Source organism: Coturnix japonica, chromosome 4 (assembly GCF_001577835.2).
Source record: "Coturnix japonica isolate 7356 chromosome 4, Coturnix japonica 2.1, whole genome shotgun sequence".
Lineage (NCBI taxonomy): Eukaryota > Metazoa > Chordata > Aves > Galliformes > Phasianidae > Coturnix > Coturnix japonica.
In genome coordinates, this window is record NC_029519.1 from 50,248,693 (window position 1) to 50,269,123 (window position 20,431).

Here is a 20,431-nt window from a genome sequence, read left to right on the forward strand (position 1 = left end):
ATTCTTAAAAGTGTGTGCACTGTGGGAAGACATACAGACTTAAAGAGGTAAATAGACAGGAGTCTACTGCATGAAAATTACTTTATTGTGATTTTCCACATGCAGGAGAATCATGTTCAGATATTAGCTGAAGCTCCTAAGCATGCAACATTACATTCTCTAGCCTTTATTACAGAATTTTCATGTAAATACTCTACTGCTTTTGTGAGCAATAAGTAAGCCTCTTTTTTTTTCTTTTACTTTTCTTATTTTTAACACTTAGATACCTATTTTGTTTCTTAATACTTATTTCCAGCTCTATGAGTTTCATATTTGCCTGCCAACTCACCTGTATCATTAAGAGAGTGATATAATACCCTCCAAAAAGAGTAGTTTCAGACACATAAAACACTGAAAAACTTTGGTTCTATTGACCAAACCAGGAGTATGACAGATCATCAGAGCTGTTTCCAGCATCCAGATGCTTAAGAGCCAGTATTAGATATTCTTGGTGTCTTGTGATCCAAGCCCTATGCACAAGCTAAGTGATCAAGTGTTTCCTCTGAAGAAACATGGTTAAACACACTGATAAAGGGCCCATCTAAGAGAGGAAATTAGCTGAAAAGGCAATTGTGGAACAAGTTTCTCCAGGTGGAGCTTTTTGCACACACAACTTTGAGACTCTTTTTCTACATTGATTAAGGAGTCCCTATTACTAGAACAGAACGTCCTCACTGAGTCACTTGAAAATTCAAATCATACTGACTACTGAAATAGTCTCCAAGCCCCAAGGAAATCCCCATTTCATTTTCCTTATCATCCAGAAATCAGCAACACTAGCAGACAAACCTTTCACTTATGCTTGGCAGAGCAGCCATGTCCCATCATCATTCTTTATGGGAGATACAGGACAAAACTGAAGATCTGAGGGCTATGTTAGGAGATCGATGTCAGAATTATAGCTGCTAAAAGCATTCAGCAGCACTTTTGTATTCTGCACACAGTTACCCATCTGAAAACTGAACAATCCACAACACTGGATACCTCAACAACAAAAGAAATGGTCTTCTAGGCTTCAGACTTTAATAATAATAATAATAATAATAATAACAATAATAATAATAATAATAATAATATATTTATGGTGATACTTCTCTTTATGGATTATATTTAAGTCAAGATTTGAAGGGAAACTTTCATTCTTCCCACTTTTCTCAAGTGCTAAAGAAGTAGCCCATATCCCTTGCAGTATTACAAATAGATTCATTCATAGGAGAAATTCTTTCTTGGTCTCAGAGAAGAAACAAAAACCATGGTGAGATGTCTTTTGCGAGCACATGCTCAGAACCATCTTCCCCATCAGGTACACTGTTGTAAGGTAGAAGTTATTTCCCTTTTGAATGATGCTTCCATGTAAAGGGATTCTGCACCTTGACCATCCGTTGCTATTCTGCATGTCAAACTGGGCTTTCATTTCAAATCAGACTAGACATTCTCAGAATATAGTAGCACTCAAAGCAGGATGCTTGCTAATGAACAGGACAAAAAAAACAGGGTATACTTTACTTAGTTTACAGTAAAGGATAATTACAGTGAGTTAGAGGAAAATCTCAAAAGTCACTTGGGAAATAAAGCAATTAAGAGCCAGTGAGCCTGGCTTCGCTTCTCACAACAAAGCAGCATCCTTGGTCAAAACACAAAATAGCTAAGGAAAACAGTTAAGAGGCTAATGCTTAAGTGATGTCAAAATATTGCCAAGCATTGTGACTAGCTGCTCAAAGGGGGCTGTGTTTCCACAGCACAGTGGGAGGCTACCATGAAAGGCATGGAGGTAACACATAGAGGCAACATGAGATATAGGAGCAGGTTGTACTTGCCTTGTATGTGTATTGTAAGAGTAAAAGCAGGAGCAAGGAGGTGCTTGCCCCCCCTGTTTTCATCTGTAGTGAGGCTGCACCTCAAGTACAGTGTTCAGTTTTGGGCCCCGTGCGACAAGAGAGACATTGAGGCCCTGGAGTGTGTTCAGAGAAGGGCAACAAAGCTGGTGAGGGGTCTGGAGCACAGGTCTCATGGGGAACAGCTGAGGGGGTGGGACTGCCTAATCTGGAGAAAAGGAGGCTCAGGGGAGATTTTATGGCTCTCTACAACTGCCTGAAAGGAGATTGTGGTGAGGTCGGGGTCAGCCTCTTCTCCGTGGTAACAGCAATATGATAAAAAGGAATGGCCTTAAGTTGGTTACGAGGAAGAATTTCTTCTCAGAAACAGTGGTGATGCACAGGAACAGGCTGCCCAGGTAGGTGAAGGAGTTGCTTTCCCTGGAGGTGTTCAAGAAAATGATGAATATCATATTTAGGTACATAATCTAGTGGACAGTATTAGTGGTAGATGGATGATTGGAGTAGATGACCTTAGAGGTCTTTTCCAATCTTTATGATTCTATGAGATTAGTACAGGCTCTTATGTTGTTCAGTGAGAACAAACTTTGAATGAGAAACAAACAAGAAAAAAAAATTAGACCGTTTCCTTTCTTTTCTGAGATGCATATTTCAAGTATATTTAGCATAAAAATCACAATCCACATGAGCAGTATTGTGCACATCAAAATTCATTTCATCCCATCTCCTGTAACAGATGTTTACAATATCAGCATCTCCAACATGGACTTATTTATACAGTACTTTAAAAACACATACACACACAAACCAAACTTGAAATGCTGCTTGTAATGAAGAAGTTTCTCAGCATAGCACAATTCACAGAATTATGTGGCATCACTTTTTCTCCACTTCCTTCAGTTCATATAGCATTTGTCACTGGAGCTGGCATAGGTTGATTTTGCAAAGTTATTTGAGATTCTGTTAGACTCTTACAGTACCACAGACACTAGTGTTGCTTGGGAATGCTTTTATATGCACCAGATTCCCAGATGCATGCAAGTAAACTGGAAACAGATGCGCACTTCCGAAACTGTGTTAAAAATACAGCCAAATAACATCCCCCTATTCAGGCTCTTAGGAATTTCCTCCCTTACCAAGTGTGTAATAATTGCCAATCCAAAGAACACATGACTAGAAATGAGTTTTTTGATAACAGTATTCATATGTAGCAATAAAAAGACGAGTAACACTGTTCCTGTGTAATTACTTCCTGCAACGTGAATGTTTTTATCCTCTCACAAAGCCTTTCCTCAATTAGGTGCTTTGAGTACATATATATAGTTTTATAAGGGGTGGCATCAGATAGAGAAACAGAGATTAGAAAACAGAGCTATTATGGGCTCTATTTACCACAAAAGATCTGCTAGTCCCTTGTATTGCAGAAGTTGTGCAAGGTCATATCTGGCTAAGTAATTAAACAGGAACTCAGCAGAGCCACAGAAAGCTATTTTCCCAAGCTTTACAGAGATCTATCTTGAGCTCAGTGAGCCCCTGCAAATGAATTCCTCCCTTCCCCTCCTGCCAATGTATTATCTCTCTGCTTGATTTTAGAAGGCAAAAGACTCAAGAACTCTTCAGTTACTTTGCAGAATTACTGAATTCATGTTCTTGCAAATTATTTTGGTTCTTGACCATATGATGAGTCCATGATTGGCATCAGTGGTTTAGCAAAAACAACTAGAAATATCTAGCTTTTGTGGTCTCCGGGGTTGCCAGACAGAAAGAATATAGAACATTTATCTTTAAATTTCCTTCTAAGTGAGTGCAAACAGCAGCATTACTCAAACATGTAGTGAGATCTCATTAAGAATTTTCCTTTGCTGCTATTATAGTATAAAGTTGCAAAATATATAATTTAAATGCACCTATGAAGAGCAATAGCTAGGAAACTTTCAGCACCCTCACTGGTTGATCTGGGAACAATCATTTAAAGCAGCACAGTTAAAAATAAAATAAAAATAGCAATGCTATTGGAACATCCTATATGTTCCTACCTGGGAGTGGACTCTGCTTTTCCTAGCAGCATCAAATAGCCTGTCTGCATTTTCTCCCATTCTCCTGCTCTAACCTTCAGTCTACTCGCTTCAGTGGAAAAAAGAATTGCATTAATCTCTGACACTTCCTCGCTTCCATAAGTCTGCTCTTTGCCTTTGACTTTAACCATCATTAAAATGCCTAGAACACTTAAAAGGTGTGATTTCTTGCTCATTTTAGTATTTTAAAGACAAGAATTCATGCTGGAGTCACATCTTTTCTGATAATTCCAAATTAAAGAGTACTGGCTCAGCAGGAGTCTGCACTTGATAACAGAATCTCTCTAGCATATGCTTTTTCTGATCTTTCTGCTAGGCAAATTGCTTTCAGATAGAACGGTTAGAAATTTCTGGGCCATATCATCAGGCATAACAGAGACGTATTCAGGAAAAAGCTGCAGGTGAACGCGGGATGGGATATGCTGTGTGCTACAAGTTCATGCAAAGTCTCAACAACTTCTGAAGGAAGGAATTTAATAAACTGTTCTGGACCAGTGCTATATTTCTGCTTCAGTTCTGCTGGAATCCCATCCCTCTCATGCTGTTCAGGATTGGTAGCAAGGATTGAATCCAGACCCATGGATAAGGAAGATCTATTTGATCACAGACAACAGTGTATTTCTCGGTCCCTTTACATCTAGTGTTGCAACACATGCCCAAGTTTCCGTAGAAGTTTGGCAGCAGAAGTCAAGAGCAGACAAAGGAATCGGGGAGGATGATAATGAATAACTAAATTTCTGACTCAGCTTTCTACAGATTTTCTCTGGATGCCCTCTTCTCCTATACCCTTCTAGAATTCATGCAGAACTGTGGGAGAGAGCATGATAGAAGTTACAGTAGCCGAATATCTCCGTCTCCCTCCATTTAGTTCCAAATGTACTCATTATCAGTTCCCCACATGAATCTCCAGCACTTCAGCAAAATCTGAAGTTCCTGGTGCTACAGATAAGATTGGAAACAAATCTTCCTTTTTTTAAAAATTGTTAATTCATCATATCCTAAGCAATCATTTCCTTTCTGATAACGAGATATGCTAGTCATTCCTGTAGTCCTTCTATAGTAATAAACTCCTGCCAATAAAATAACACATCAATGGACAATAACATGGAGAAACTGAAAGCAGAAGATGTATGAGCACTGGAAGTTAGAGCAGACAGCTGAGCATTAGTCATTACAGTCTAAGTGTTACCATCATGACACCCTTTAAAGCACTTGAAAATGGCAGTGGAGAACACAATGAATAGAAATTCAGAAGTTTCCAATTTTGGATGATCTTAAAGACTTTAAAAATGAATTTTAAGAGCAGTTGAGAATGCATTATAGGAAAAAAAATAAAAATCAGGCGATTTTTATTTTTTTTAATGGGAGTGCCTATGCCATGTTACTTCAGCAGAGATGACCGATCATTCAATATTTTCCTTGTTGATTCCTCTTGATTCTCCCTGTTCTTTCTGCCTAGTGTTGAATACTGCTCAAGTGCCTTGTCTAGATACATCACACAAAGCATTTCATACTTCAGCTCTTTTCTAATTTTGGTTTCAGTAAAGCCTGCTCTTTCATTCACAATTTCAGCACTGACATAGTGAAAAAACACAATTTCTTTGCCGTCAGCAAGACATTTATTTTTCTCTTTGGCAGCCTGGAGGATTGACTGTCTGCCCAGGCACCTTATCTGAATTATAATGGATTTGGGGTTCTCTTGTGTTATAGATTTCCCATTACAGATATGGTAGGTCTTCAGCCTGTATTTTTACTGTGAAACAAAGTCAGGGAACTCCAATTGTCTAGAACTTTCATACTGTTAATTTAGATAATTACATTGCTTCCATGCATCTCACATGTTAAAAGAGTAACTCTCTTTTCCCAGAGAGCACACTGACTTTTATGCCGTGCACTCTGATATTGCTTGTGGGAGGATCTCAGAATTACACACAAAACAGACTTTTTCAAGAAAAAGCTTAATCTTTCACAAAACAAGAAAAAAAATTTTTAAAAAAGATTTAAATCCTTAATTTTTCCAGCTTTTTAAGCAGCTTTAAGAAGTAAATTGTTTTATGTTCAGAACATAATGAATTCTGATTTAAAAAACAAGCAAACAAACACAGAACAATACATTTTAATATGTAGAAAGGTCGTGGGTTCTTTTGTCTAGTTCATGAAGTGTGAAACAGCTAGTGCTCTTAGCCTGTGCCTAGCATTGTTAGTATGTGACACAGTCTTCTGTCTACAATTCTGTGAATTTCCCAAGTTTAGACCTATTTCCTGAATGCCTTCAACAAAATAAGTCTGCAGTCATAGGATGTGTCATACTGGAATATGTTTTGAAGATGTATGTGGTTCTCTCTATTTTATTTAGCTTCATTTAATTTCATTTAATTCATTCTCATGGCATTTGGGGAATCAGTAGGAGCCAAAAAGCATGGCTGCTTTATATCCGCCTCTCAAGAGGCCTGCAGTAACCCGTGTTTTAAAACAATGCATGATACTTTAAAAGGTGCACTAACAATTGTTCCCTGTATAACAAAACAGCATTCTAAGTGATGGAATACCTTTCAAAAAAGGCTAGCCAATGCAGATGTAAAAAGGAGTCATAATTATTGCCTTAAAAGCACCTGATGCAGCAAAAAGCACATTACCATGAATGTCCTATATACATTGCAGTTGCTTTACTGGCAGTGTTACTTAAGCAACTTCAGTTGTGCCATTGTCATTCAAGCTCAGTCTAGTATCATTAGTATCATTAGTATTATTTAAACAATTTGAAAACACAAATGTTCAGAAAAAGAGTGACTAGATAGAAGGATGTGCAAACTCATAAGAGAAAAGAAAAACTCAAAGATAAAAGGTGTATACTGAAACCACAAATATTTAGCAATAATTAACTGGCAATTTTCTGTCCACTTTTGAGTCATAATACAGTATGGAAACAAATCTTTGTTTATGTCTGGTTTTGAATTCTTAGAAACATATCTACACATATATGCATACATCCACACAGATTTGTGACCTTTTGTTTGTCTCGTCTATTAATGTGGTCATAGATGCCCACGTAGATGCTTATCATAGTGGCAGAAGAGTGTAAGATCCTTTAAGTAAAATATACCAAATCCCTGAGGGCAGCAGAAGGGACAAGTGTGAATGGCATGTCAAATTCTGGGCTCGGTGTCCCTCTGAAGTCCAAAGTAAAATTCTAGTAAGTGGACTCTATTATAATTCCTGAAGATACTGCATGTCAGCATGCAGAACTTCAAAACTGGTGGGTCCTAACAGATTGTGGTAGCAGATAATAAGATGACCTTCAAACCAAAGCTCCTGTTTCCTTTCAGAAAAAGAAATGACAGTGGTCAAAAACTGGTATATGAGCATTGCCTTCATTGAGCTGTGTGCTTGTCGGTCAGGAGATAGACTTTCTCCAAAAAAAGACTTTATCTGTTGGAAGACAGGCTTTCTCCAAAAGGCTGGACACTTTTTATAACGGTTTCCTTTTCCTCTGGCCACATACAGAGTCCTAATATTTTCACAGAGACCTGAGAACAAATGACATTCTGACTCCATTCTTCAACATGAGTCATGCGTAGCTTGGAATCGTTAGAGTGAATCATATATTGCTTTCAGCACAGTTTGTTGGAGAATACCGCTTTGCATACAAATACTTTGATTCTTCTGGAGAAGTTCACTTTGCAAGAAACTCTTTTAGTTAGGAAATTTCCTAAGATCCATGTGTAGCTACACTAAGAAATAAACAAACAACAAAGAAAAGTTATTTAATTGAACATTTCAAATAGTGACAATTTGATATAACTGTTTCACTGCCAAAGGGGATTTCCATGCATTGGACAGTTTATTGATTTTTCTCTGCAGTGATTGTAAGGACACACACACAGAGTCAAACCTGATGAAAAAATCATTATGTATTTTATGTTTATGACACCAAATAATATTCTGTGTCCATGTGGACTGGCCAAGCTAAAGAAGAGAATGTATTGCAAAGCATTCAGGATTTGCTGAGAAAGCACAAGCTGTAATAAACCACCCTGATGCATTGTGGTTTTCCATCAGATGCAGTTTAGCTAGACCTCAGTGTCAGTTTTTCATCAACAAGCACTGGCACAACAACTCCACAAAACACTTCGTTAGGGTACAAATCAACTGCAAGAATGTCCAGCTTAAAATCAAAAGCACAGGGGCAAGAGATAGGTTAGCTCTTCACCATCTGCTAGATCCCTTGAGAAGGTACACATTTAGAGGACTCACACTTCAGCTTTTGTCTCTCAGACTCCTTCTTTATGTCAGAACCTGGGCAATGCAGTTTCAAAGGATGACGTTAAGAATATTGGCAATGGTAGCCAATGGTTTACTCTCCAGGTGCTGACTAAGACTAGTATGCACCACACTGTCAGTACTGAATGCTGATCCATTCATCTCTATGCACAAGTTCAGTTGCACATTATAGTTTCAATTGAATCTAGACTTCTCATATCATTGCCAAGATAGCTAAGTCACTCTGAAAACAATGCCTCCTATTTGTTTTCATAGAAACCATGGCACATACAAAGAGCACTATTTGATAGTGCTAATTCTGCTACAAACTGGTACTTCTTAACACAGTCACCAGCATTAGCTATGCATTTTCACCAGTGATGAACAAGAGCCTGCAGGCAGCACTCATAAAAATCCACACCAGTGGAAGTGACCCATTGTTGTCACTGCTGAAACACACCTCCATTGCCTCACTGTGCTCACCATTCATTGTTTGGTCTCTATCAACATTCAGTAAGTGCCAGTGAATTGGTGCTCTTAGCCCCAAGTGCAAAGGTCTTTTTTATCTGCCTCTATCGTTTCTATTTGACTGGAAATATCCCTACTGAGGAAAAGCACAGCACTGTTCTGCAGGGCTAGCAATTTGCAGTACTCGAGACCTTGCGCATGCTCAGAAGAAGTCATAAACTAGTGAAAATGCACTGTAGTGCTGGGAAGTTCCTGAAAAATCTTCCCTTTCCACAGATGCCAGAGTCCCCGTGCTTAGGAGTTTTGTAAGATCACTTCATTTTCTTTGTTGTGTGATGTGTGCACAAATGGCTGGACCTGCTGGGGGCTGGATGTTAACATGTGTCAGATGCAGCCCCCTGCTTTGCTGAACAGGGCACCCTGACTCCCTTTGCAGTAATCACTGCTGCGCAGCTGCTTTGACCCCCTTCATAGACAGACTCTCAATTCTTCAATGTGTTTTTGCTGCCAGAACAGATTACTCACTCACTGGGTCTGTTTTTATTTACTGCTGCACACATGCTAGAAGCAACAAGGTTCTCCATCAAATCCTTCTGCTTTTTTATTGCCAGCCCATTCTCAGTTCAATAACAGGATGCCAATATCAGTTTCAGCTTATCCTCCATTTTCGTTTTGTGGCCTTTATGTCTTATCTATCTGTACATTTCTTAGCATTGCTATCTACATCTCTTTTGCAGCGCCAGTTCCAAAAGCACAGCAGTACCCTTCTGAAGTGATGCACATGCATGTAGCATAGCTCTTTATCAGACTGTAATCATTTTCTGCAGACAGCAAACACAATTACTGCATAAACACAGAAGGTGAGAGGAATAAAGCTATTTCCCTTGGTCCAAATGCTCAAGGCAATGCTTTTCCAGAGATTTACTTAGATATAAAAGGTAAAAGTTATTCAAGAACTATTATCCATAGAGCATCATAACCCAGAGAGAGATGGCAGTCTTTTGTTCTGGAAACATTGTCCTAATAAACTAATATACCCTCATACATTTAGTGTTCTTACTGTGACAGAATATGCAGTGCTCCTAGATTCAAGTGTTCCAAGTATTTGTGAAATTCATTAGCACAGGACCTGCCTTTTCAGTTATTAAAATTGTACACATTTTATGTTCTTGTTTTTTTCTTCTCTCATTGGAAATGCCATTGTAAAAAACCTTACTAATTCTTCAACATTTAGATGAAAAAGTTTTTTGGTTGCTAAAAATAAATAAGGATTTCTTTTTTTTCCCTCTCATGGCTGATAGAAAACACTAAGTAATCTCATGTTACGATATTAGAATGTATCATTTCATGTGGATGCAGATTCTGTGCTTGTAATGGAGAAATTAATTACAATATATAGATAAATATATAATTTAGGAAGTTGCAATATTTTATACCCAATATTTCATAAAAATTAAGAATTTACCTCTAGATATGACAGGATTAAAAAAAAAAAAACAAAAAAAAACACCCCCTTTTTTTTTAATGTTAATTGAATTTTACTTTCAAAATTAACAAAAAATTGAAAAAAGTAAAAAAGTAATTTACAATTTCTGCAAAACAAATATGAGTAAAAGCTACAGGAAGTCCTAAATAGTGTTTTTTTAGGATTTAATTTATTGCAAAGCAGCTCATGGGCTAAGGTTTTCTGATTTGATACTCCAGCACTTATTCTTGAATAGTATGGTGTACAGCAAGTAATTCTGGTTAAGGCTGGCACAGAAAGACTGCCTAGGCAATGTAATGTCCTTCCCACCTGAGTTCAGAATAGATTGACCATCTCTGTGGCCAGCGATGTTGAGTGAAAAAGGCATTATCCCACTTCTGGCTCCTTTTAGACCTACAGATTAGGATTATAACTTTCCTTTCCTGGACTAAAGGGGTGAAAAATCCTTCTGTATCTGCAAAGTGGCAAGGCAGGCAAAAATGAAGATTTTATTCTTCTTATTTGATCAATTTGGACCTCTCCAGTGAAACAGTTTTCCATGGCAAAATATTGATTTATTAAATGGAGAATGTTCCACAGGAATGAGATTTAAACAAAATGGCATTCTGCTAACTCATCTGCTCTGGCAGACTGAAGGGAAAGTGGACGGTTTGAAGAATATTTAAAAAAAAAATTCAAAAAAATCATAATGAAGTGCAGCTTTGGAATTGCTGTTCTTCCTGAAATTAAAAATGAAAATAATTCACAGTGTGTTGAGAGACATTTTTAATATGAGAGTATACCAGAAAAATGGGTATTTCAATTTTGTACTGCCTCTTCATTTCACGTAAAAGCCAGAATTATTACTGTAACTCTTACATTGCATATTAAATCCAAAATGTCAACATTTAAGCAATCTTTAAAAGTTCGCTCGATATTATAGTGGAATTGCATTGACTGAATCAGATTGAATCAAAGTCATAGGCTTCAAGGACTTATGTTTTTGACCTCAAAACATCAGAGCTTTGAGTAAAGACTATATAAAGAATGTTTGAATTCACATTTTTGACAGCATACTGTATTTGCTTCCCTTCCCTGAAACTCATGAAATATTGGCTTTTAAAACTGTTAGCGATTCTCGAAAGCACAAGTGCTTTTTTGGTTGAGGTCCAATTGTTTTAACAGGGTTCGTCTCAGTATAATTTTCCATTCCCTGCGTTTTTAAGCTCTTCACAAGTCTATAGGCCTGTACATTAGTCTGCTCATTAATAGCACAGACATAAAGCCAAGATCAGATCATTTTAGGTGACAGAAGTTTTGATATTGATTTAAATATCAAGAGCCTGGCCTCAAAAATATTCTCTGCAGAAGCAGTTCCGGTCGTGATCCTCAGATGGTCCTACCTGGTCACCCTCTCCTCCTGCTGTAAGCAGGTATGAAATAACTCCAGTCCAGAAGTCAAGCCAAACCTATGACATCTGCCTTGATTATTACTGCGAGTTCAGGAGAATAAAAAGGCAGGAATCACAGAGGCTATGGGATCCCAAGGGGGAGCAGGTTTTTCAAGGGGAAAAGCTGCCTAGTAAAGTACAGAATGTGGGAGAGAGGCTCAAGCGAAGAGGGTCAAAGCAGACCCTGAAGCAGGGTTGTGTTCTCACAATTTTCCTGTAATACGATGTCCCTAAGGGCTACAGAGACTGAAAACTTCCTTTGTAATTATCTTTACTGTAGATTTGTCAACAAATTATCACAGATATTTGGAAGTTAATGAACTATACAGGAATAAATAAACATTATTTTATACTTATTTGTCATTGATACAGATTAGATACTCTATAACATTATTAATTTAGAATATGTTTAATGAAGTTCCAGACATGTAAGCTGCTGAAACTATACATGTTTAACAATAAAAGCAAATTAAAAAAAAAAAAAAATAGATTCAGTTGCAGAATGTGAATTCTTTAATATAGAAGCTCTGCATGTGTCTTCCTTATAGCATAGCTCAAGATTTATGTGCATCATAAACAAATATGTCTGTGTTATTATAAAGTGTAATTCCATTGTATTTGTTATTAGGAAAGGGAATAAGGTTTCCCATATGCTTTCACTGCTATTTCTCTTCTAACTGGGAACATGCTGGAAACATTATCAGAAAATACAGGCTACCCCTCAGTGGTGTAAATATTGTGAAGTGGGTGTTACAGGGCCGGTCTGTTATAGACTGCAGGGGCTTAGCCCTCCACCTTCAGGCAGCAGGTCCATTCCAAAGCTGAGCAACAAGAGGTAGAGCCTTGGACTAATGACATGGTGTGATTTGTTCACCTAATATAAGGAAACATTTTGAGTTGATGATACACACACTGACTTCACCAATGTAATAAGATGCTGGAGGGAAGCTTAGAAATTTTCAAAGACCTTGGCTGAGACAAGGATGTAACATTACCTTACATTCAAGCTACTATTTTTCTCTCAGCCCAAGATTTCATGAGGGTAAGGGAAAATTCCTTTCTAGTCCTCTGTGTATTGATTGTTGATATTAAAGTGAGATAAGTCCTAAGGAAAAAAGAAAGTGTCTTTAGAAAAGAGAGTTTGTTACTGTTTTGCCATTACTGTTATGGTTTGCATTGTAGGGCATTAGTGCAGCCAGCAAGCCCCTGTATACTGCACGGGGCACTCTTCAAACTCAATAAAAACTCAACATGTTGACATGAGGGTACAAGATAATGGTGCTGATAAATTCTCCTTTTACTATTCACCAGGTTGGACTAACATCACGTGTAACCATTTAACTGTCTAAATGTATTGGGTGAAAATTCTTGGCTAGGTCACATATTTTCATAACTGCTTTTTTCATAACTTGCTTTTTTCTACTGTTGTACTGGACAATATTCTGTGTTACACCCGTGTCAAGCTTGTGAGTGTGGAAAGACTTCAATTCACTCTGATACATACAGACACAAATGTGCATGTGTACATCTATATGTACACAAAAAGGCTGGAAATGGTTCAGCATAGAACAACTGAAGTCAGTTTTCTAATATTTCTAATACCATCAAACTGATGGTAAAACAGCTGAAGCTCCTTCACAGAAGTACTCTCTTTTCACTCATTCCACTGTCTATTTGCTGATCCTAAGACCTCATAACAAAAAGGCCTTGGCATGAAACACACCGAGAGAGGAGAGGAACTGCAAAGGAAGGGGAAGGTAGTGTCTATAGTAGAGCTTAAGCAAGAAGGAAGATTTTCCACAATGGAAAAATAACACCTATTTTTGTTTTCATCTTACAGTTGCAAATCCTTTCTAGAATTTGAATGTATACCTTGTCAAACAATCCCATTTGGGTAGCAGAGCATTAGCCAAATGAAACCTATCAGAACAATCCAGTATTTATGATATTTAAGGAGCTACTCCCATATAAAATATAATTATGGCACTCCCCCACAGCTGTGAGAGTAATAGTACCTCTCCAGAAATGACTGGAAATTTAGTGTAACGCCTATAATTAAAAGGTATATACTTTGCTGAACATATTTTTCACAGTTTAATGAACCTAAGTTACATGAAATCATATTTTACACTGCAAGTGCCTGCACAGTTTTCAATGGGAATATTTAGAGAGAAAAATGCTACCTGTAATGAGTAAGATTTAACGCAGTAAGATTAAAAAGTTAACTGGCTCAGTAATGCTACTTTCAGCCCACCAGCTAAGTGCATGAGGACAGCTTTAAAATAAGAATACTTTAAACAAAACAAAAATCACAAAGAAAGGAAGAAAGAAACAACCTCCCTGTCTTTTCTGTGCATCTCATTTTCTAACGTAATTAAGTGACAGTATTTAATATTCTGGTGAGCCTTCTTCACTGTTCCTGAGTGTAAGTTTTTCACCATGAATATTAACATCTGATGTCCTCACTGATGTGAAAATAGAAATATACATATGTGTACTGTAAGGTTTATGAAAGGAAACTTTAGCAACACAGACTTTCAGTACACTATCATTGTCATCAGACATTGTTGTGCTTGGAAGACTTCTTCTAAGTCGCGGTTTCAGTCTTGCAGCCAAAATTACAACCTATAAACCATGGGAAACCATTGGTGAAAACAGTAAGAAATTTCAAAGTTATTTTTCCATTTAAATACAGACATCATCCAGCAAGTAGTAAAAGATACTAGTAAACAACCTCTGATTAAAACATGCTTGCTGGAAATGTTTATTTCTCCTTACAAATAACTCACGTTGTGTACTAATGGCATAGCACACTATTCTTCCTGTGTAATTTAGAAAAGCAGGGATTGAAGAGTTCAAACAGAGAACAAGCATACCTCTCTAACAGGAAATATTTCAAAGATGCTCAATGCTTGGGGAAATTCAACACATTCCAACAGCAAAAAAGTTTGCTTGTCAGAAGCAGTTTTAGGAGCCCTGGGGATAAGTCATCCCTGTCAAGAATGATTTAGCAGTACCTAGAAAGGGATGAGCTCCATCAAACACTAGGAAATTCATCCAAATCCTCTTTTACTGGCTGAAATTCCCTGCCAGACCTCCCACCAACAGCAGCTGCCCTTGCTCAGGGTCACCTCCAAAGCCCTGCAAGCCAGGCGAGTTCTCTCCCTAGTGGCTGAGGATGTGCCAGTTTGACATGGGCATCTACACAAGGGTGAGCTAGGAAGGCCAAGTGGGATTGCCCTGACATTCTAAACAACACAGGGAACAAGATTTCATCCATCAGTTTAGGTATCCACCTTCATCTGTCACAATCATTAAAAGCCTAGACCTACCAATTGCCCACAGATTTGTCTTTGGTTTTGCTGCCAGACTGAAGGGCTCAGTTATCAGAAGTTTCCTTCCTCAGTGGTCACTAGAAGTGTTAAAATAATCCTTCATGCTATAAGACGATTACATGGTACTGCTTTAATACCTCAATAAAATGAGGTTTTGTTGCTGTTATGGGTTGTTTTTTTTTTTACCCCTATATCTCAAATCAAGTCAAATCTGGAAAACAAACAACAAAACAAAACAAAAAACCCAACAACAACAACAAAAAGAAAATAACAAAACCCTGCGGTACTTCAGTTTTGCTCTAGGTGCATTTTTTCTACTTCTTGAAATAGCATAATAATACTCTTTAACTGTACATCTATGACCTGATACATTTCCTCTGGCTATTAGTTTGTAGAGATTTGTTCTCCATTTTACCTAAAATTACTTGCTTTTATGATGAAGTAACCTACCGGAACATAAAAAATGGCTCATTTCAAATTTGTCATCTACATTTCATGATCTGACTTAATTTTATTGGAGAACATATTGGCCTTTGATATTACCATTTGAGAGAAATGAATATAATAATAACATTATCAGAGTGTGAGAGGAAAAAGTTTAGCAAACTTGCTATTGGTATTGCCATTTTGCTTTGAATCTTCCAGATTTTGTCATGGGACAACCTACTACGCTGTCTGTAAGTACTGGGAAGGATAATAAAGTGATGTTAAGTGATTTTTAGATTTTTAGGCCTGGAGAGGTTTTGAAGTCATTTTCAAAAACAAAATAGGCTTTATTTTGCTCTACTCTAAGTCTGAAACCTGTAGGACATGATGGGGACATGTCCTTCATGAACTTTGGTCAAGGAAATGAGCGTGATGAAAAGCAAAAACACTTGCCTTCGCAATTCCCCTTCCAGTTCTAGCCAACAAACATAATCAAACATTGAAGTGATCTCCCTAGATAAAGCAAGACAGAAACATGAAGAAGCCAGAAGGGTCAAAAAAAGTTAAGCTCTGGTAGAGAAATAGCAAACAGCCCAGAAGTATTACCAAGTAACATTTAATTCTAGTGATTTTCAAAGTACTCCATTGCCCATAAAGATTTTGTAAACTGCATTTTTCAGAATAATCAATGAAGGCAGAGAAGACTCCAGTGCCAGGGAAAGCCTGTTGAGAGGAGTCTCCAAGTGAGACTTACTTTTGTTAAAGAGTGAGGGAAACTGTTGCACTGGCAGATTCATGTGAGCCTACTACTCCATTGCAGGGACTCCAGTTCAAGCACAGTTGCATTTTCCACATACTGCAGCCAGATGCATAACTCCAAACAACTGAAGATAAAGGAGGATCTATAAAACTAACGTGTTAATTAACTACAAAATGGGTTTTCCATAAAATAAAAGCATTATTAGATCATTGGAATTAACTGCAAAAAAGACTCTGTAATACATGTATTTCACTTGTAACACTGTCAAGAAAGATTGTGTAACATTTAAAGACCTTCACCAATTTTAAGGTATTACTTTGCCCCCAAAAATATTCCAGGGAACAGTTATAACTTTGAGGAAAGTGATGTTCTTACTTAGCGGGCAAGAAAGTGTGACGTCTTCTACCTATTCATCTTTTTCTCCTCCAAGAACAACACACAAGCTGACTGAAAAGGACAATGTCTGCTGCCTGTCTTCTTGCTCCCACCTATCTCCAATGCTTCTGGGACTACCTCCATGTTTATGAAGTCTGCAGGGACTTAGGGATCTGTAATTAGCAGAAATGCTGTGCCTGCCTGTCAGCAGCTCTCTGCTGAAGTTGATGCTGCTCAGTGTTCCACTGCCTTAGACTTCCTGGCTTCTGATTTTAAAAGAGGATGGCAATGGACAGGCTTGCAAATGGAAAAATACAAGAACCCACAGGCAGCTGTTTTGGGTGGTAGTAGTGATGTGTGAGGGCAGTAGAAGGGAGTGGATGATTTTAGATTTCACTCACCTACTTTAGTAGAGGTTGCAGGGGAAAACAGTAACTAACAATAAGAAAGACAATGATATTGAAAAGCTTTGCATGCAGAGAGTGTGATTTTATAACTGTCTTTTCACAGACAAAAAGCACCCAAGAGAGTCAAGTTTTAGAAGCCTGTGATTTATATAAATGGAAGCACCCTCTTAGAAGCCACTGCTTATATCTGCCATCACACAAATGCCCATTCTAACAACCAAAGGACAGATCTGAATTTGAAAATACCACCTCTGTATGACTGAATGTGTGCTTAAAAACCAAGACAAAATAAAATCTTAATTTCACTACAAAACAACTATATAAGTTAGGTTTTAAGCAGTACATTTAAAGTAGAAATTTTATGTAGGGCAGGTAGGAGTTCAGAATTTTGAGATAAAGGTCTGCAATGAGAATCTGAAGGAGTTTTTATGACAAGGTTACCACAGTAAATGATTTCCAATGGCAGTATAGAAGCAAAAACCCAATCAGATCAAACCTTAGTACATGCAAATCTATAGACTAAAGAAGACCAATAAGGTGGCCTTCATTAGCCCAGCTCTTAAATAATTTAAAATTACAGAGTACCCACCAAACAGTTTTTTGTTTCTGTATTTTTGCATTAAGAAGTAATTCTGAATAACCAAGAAAAAAATTGGGGGGGGAAAAAAAAAATCAATTGAAAGAAAATGTAGTTATTAGTGTTACTCAGCCTTTACTACATATTTGCATTGTGCCAAAGATGGGGAGATGGACTATTTATTTATTTATTTTACATGACATGAGCACTTCTTGAAAGAAAACTATAAACGTTAATCTCTATGTTTTACTATTAGCCACATGCAGCTCAATGACTGACATGGTACAGGCTGCTGCAATGCAGATTGCTGAATGTGAATATTTTATTAGCATACTATTTTAATCTTGATGTTGCCCCCCAGAATGGCTTGAGAGGATTTCCTGTTCAATATTTTGATGGTTGTACCCCTCTTATGTTAGAACTCAGAGGGAATTGTCATTAAATCCTGGTTCAAATAATAGGCAAGCAGTTATAATGTAATTGGATATTGATGTCACAAGAAGTGGCCATGGTCTAGCAAGGAAGCTGCACCTGACTTGTAGTCCTGTTCAGAAAGGCTTACCGCAGTTTTCCTTTAAGGGGTAAGTGGTCTAAGGGACAATGGGAGGGCTCTATAAATTAGAAAATCCTTGGGTAAGAGACAAGTTCTAAGGCCCCCTACTACACTGCTGAAAGTGTTCCAGGCTGCACGCAAGACAATTGGAGGGACCTGCCCTTCAGCAGGGCCAGTGCCAGGAGTCCGCCTTGCCCCTATGAGCACAGGGAATGCCCACAGTTTGGCACAGACTGGCTCTTCTCTTTCCATGACTTGTCAGCAGACCTGATTAGTATTTCCAAAAAACCTTTCAGCATCAGTAGTGGTCCAAATTGAAGACCTTCAGTCATTTCCCAAATGTCTATACATCTTTTCTGCAGATAACACTGACATAAAATAGCAATCAGTTGAAGTAGGTAGCTACTTCAGCCATACCTTGCTCCTACAGCACCTGCAGTTTGCTCCCGTACCAAATGCCTTTGGTCTTCCCCAGGCAAGTCCTGCTGGAGATCTGGAAAGGACTGCATTCCCCTGCTTTTCATTAATGCTTTTTGTTCTGAAATTCACACTTCACCCACATTAGACTGTCCTCTTGCTCCCTCCTTGAGCTTTTTGTTGCTAGACCTTATAAGTACAAGACCACTGGCTGTGAATTCCCCTTTCCCAGGGCAAAGAATGAAAAAGCCTTGGCTATTTGCCTGTGTACACAGGTATGCATTTGGCCAAGGCTCTCTCAGTGTTTCTGTGTCACTGACATAGCATCATCGCTCCAGGAACACCACACCAAAAGCTGTTTTCTGAATTCTCAAGCAATGCTTTTAGACAGTTAGTTGTGAATAACATTAAATTTGGTGCAATATCACCCCATTCATCTCATTCAGCTGAAAGCAGCTAAACCTTTACTGGAGTGGATGCATTCCTCTGTGCTGAATTAAGTGCAATTAAATTCCTAATAGTCTTCTGATTTTAGGATGGGATTATTAAAGAGCAGCAAAAACAGATCTGACAAGTTGGGCATTCCATCCATAAAGAAAAAAACACATTCTTTTGTTTACAACAAACATATCACATATGAGTGCAAAACATGACTTTTTTCTTGCTTCAAATAAACCCACATATCCTCCCAGACCTCACACTAAGACAGCTACTCATGGGAAATGCTGAACAGACTCAAGTAATAGCTCTATAATAAAAAAAATAGATCTACAGACAGAGATGGCTCTGATCAGAGACCTTCCTATTAATTATTTATATAGAGCTATAGATTAACATAGTACTCCATAGAAATAAATCTGAAAAGAAGAAGTCCCTTCTCACAAACATAGTGCATCTGTGGCTGAAATGTCACTCATCTCCTTGGGTGTGGTGAGTAGTCTGCAGTCAGTATTTGGAATCACATTATTTGTATATTGCATTATGTGAAAAATGCCATAGCAGAGAAAGAAAATCAGTGAGGTCGAGTGCTGCACATTGATTAGACGCCTGGTTAACTTCCGTTCAAATCGGTTTTGGCATAGGGTAAATAGTACAAGTGATTTTAAAATCTCATTAAGGATTTGACCAACTTTATCACCTAAACTGCCTTTAAGATCTAGCAAGTCAACAGTGTTAATTCTTTATAATCTCTCCATTGTGGTATTAATGAATTTTCTATTAAAGTTCTGTTATAAAAATGTGAAGTAGGCTGAAATCTTCACAACACAGAAATCAGTGACAACTTCACAGTGGCTATAAACTCACCACTGTGTTGTCCTTTTAGAAGGAAAGGTACAGCAGATGAGATTCTACTTCTTGCAGTAGAAATTTGCTCTTCAAAACAAAAGGTGAATCTGGGAAACCCAGAATCCTGGCCTGCCAGTAAATCTGTTGATGATGTTAAGCTGCTCAATACTTCTTTCAAATTCAGTTTTCCCCTGAGAAAACAGCAACTAGCTACTTCATTCTAGCCTTATAGTGCTGACTGGGATTAGCTGTCTTCTAGCGATACGAAGATTGCTTTGGCTTTGAAAGTCACCAAGACTCAAAGAGGTGGAATCAGATTTTTTCTTAGCACAGATTTTGGAGAGGAAACAAGAACAGGAAAAGGCAATCAAACATCACATGCTGACGACATCTGCTTGCAGTGGAAAGAAACGCTGCCCTGCTATTTTTTCCTACACATTTACAGCTGGAAATCAGGAGCAAAACTATATTTTGTTATCCTCCATCTTTCCACAGACCACCAGCAAATTTCTGCACAGAACAGCTGGTAAATGAACCCCAGGCTACATAATTGCAAAAGCATTAAAGACAGATGTTTAGTACAAAAAAAAAAACCAAAGCAAAACAAAAAAATAACAACAAAAATCTAAAAAACCCACTTCTTGACTTCTTGGTATTAATAGCAAGTATGTATAAGAGGAGCTTAAGGAAACTGCCTTGAA

General features: G+C 37.8%; 1 protein-coding gene across 4 annotated transcripts in view; it reads left to right on the forward strand.

Moving 5' to 3' along the window:
* Window positions 1–20,431, forward strand: part of NDST4 (N-deacetylase and N-sulfotransferase 4) — a 104,611-nt gene that overhangs the window by 19,542 nt on the left and 64,638 nt on the right. The gene's annotated exons all lie outside the window — the stretch shown is intronic.